Source organism: Crocodylus porosus, unplaced genomic scaffold (assembly GCF_001723895.1).
Source record: "Crocodylus porosus isolate Cpor-Errol unplaced genomic scaffold, CroPor_comp1, whole genome shotgun sequence".
Taxonomy (NCBI): Eukaryota; Metazoa; Chordata; order Crocodylia; family Crocodylidae; genus Crocodylus; species Crocodylus porosus.
In genome coordinates, this window is record NW_017728943.1 from 129,611,500 (window position 1) to 129,613,131 (window position 1,632).

Sequence of the window (1,632 nt, forward strand, 5' to 3'; positions counted from 1 at the left end):
GGTTGAGGGGTTTCTGTAAACTAAGTCAGGTTTTTTCCCAAAAGGCTACCTTGAGACCTTTTCCAGAAGGGGGTTGGAGTCATTAATGATGCATCTTAGGTGTTCAAGCTGGAGCTGTAGGTGACAACCAGATGGATTCTGTTGTCCTTATCCCAGGTTTGGTATTGTAGCAGGATGAAGTGAGATCTGAGCCTGCCTTTGTTGATATGAGTGGCTACAGTCTGTGGATTTTCTTGTAATTGTAGGAGTACCTGCTCCAGATCCTTAAGGTGTTCATTTTGGCTGATGAGGTCAGAGTAGATCTGGTTGCACATAGAGTTTGGCTGTAGGCGATGGATCTAGTGATATGCTTACGATGAAATCTGGTGGTGAGTAGGTAGCAGTGGTGTTCAGTAGGTTTCTGATACAGTGTGGTAGTGATGTGGCCACTGCAAACCTTCACTACAGTGTCTAGGAAATGAATCTGCTGTGTGGAGTATTCCAGAGTTAGTTTGACAGAGGGGTGGAAGTTTTTAAAAGTCTTGGTGACATTTCTCTAGAGGGTCCTACCCCAGTGTGCACATTATGAATATGTCATCTACCTGAGGTATACGAAGATGAGAAGACAGGTATGGAGAAAACAGATTTTAAGGTCTGTCATAAATATGTTGGCGTACTGAGAAACTGTATATGTGCCCGTTTGTAGGTATAAGGAGTCCCCAAACCTGAAATAGTTGCATGGGAGGACAAAGCAGGAGAGCTTAATGGAAACACAGCAGTTCCTTTGTCAGGGATAATGTTCATTATGGCTTGTAATGGAGTAAACCATGAATTCTACCTTTTTACCAGAGGCAAACACGGATTTCTCATTTTACAAGAGAAACCTGAGGATTTTGCCATTTTGCAATGAGCTCCCTGCAGACTGGCAGAGTTCCAGCCTGCAGGGAGCTGGGAGGGAGCAGGAGGAAGGCATGGACATGCCTGTGGCCCCAGACATCCTGCAGAGCAGCTCCAGCAGGTAAGTGGTGGAGAGAGGGTGCTGGGCAGGGTTGAGACTGCTGCCCAGCCGGGTGGGACTTGGGGCCTAGGGCTGCAATACACAGTTGCAGGGCCCCAGAAGGAAGGAGGACAGGGCCACGGGTGGCTCATCCAGGGGAGGGGGTGGGCCAGCTCCCGGCTGCTGTATGGACTCCCAAGGGGCAGGAGGGACCTTCACCCCACCCAGATTTGTACCCGAGGCAGGCACAGGCTGTGGCTCCTGCCCTGCTTCCCTCCCTTGGAGCCTCCGGAGCCTGGTGGGCATGACCTGGCCGCATGGGGATTTCCTTGCTGCTGCTCGGCCCCATGCCTCTGCTGGCCTGGCAACACGTCTCCAGTGCCTGCCGCTGCTTCGAGGGGTGCCGACCCACACCACAGCCCTCACTGCAGCCCCGAGCACAGGAGCCACATTGCCAGGGCAGGGGGGAAGGAAGGGCAAGCAGAGGCGAGGATATCCCCACATGGCTCTGCTATTGCCTGCTGTGCTGGGTTGCGCCTGCTGGACTACGGAGGCTCTGGGGGAGGGAAGCAGGGTGGCAGGGATCAGCGGCTAGCAGCTTCTCCATGTGGCTGCGCTGTTCCCTGTTGCCCTGCTTTCCTGCCCTGAGGCCTCTG

General features: G+C 53.2%; 1 long non-coding RNA gene across 1 annotated transcript in view; it reads left to right on the forward strand.

Annotated features, from left to right (window-relative positions):
• The first annotated feature begins 406 nt into the window (after positions 1–406).
• The window catches only part of LOC109319318, a 6,323-nt gene continuing 5,097 nt past the window's right edge, over positions 407–1,632 (forward strand). The window contains exons 1-2 of the long non-coding RNA XR_002103480.1: positions 407–542; positions 759–765. This is a non-coding gene — a long non-coding RNA (uncharacterized LOC109319318). The remainder of the gene's footprint in view (positions 543–758; positions 766–1,632) is intronic.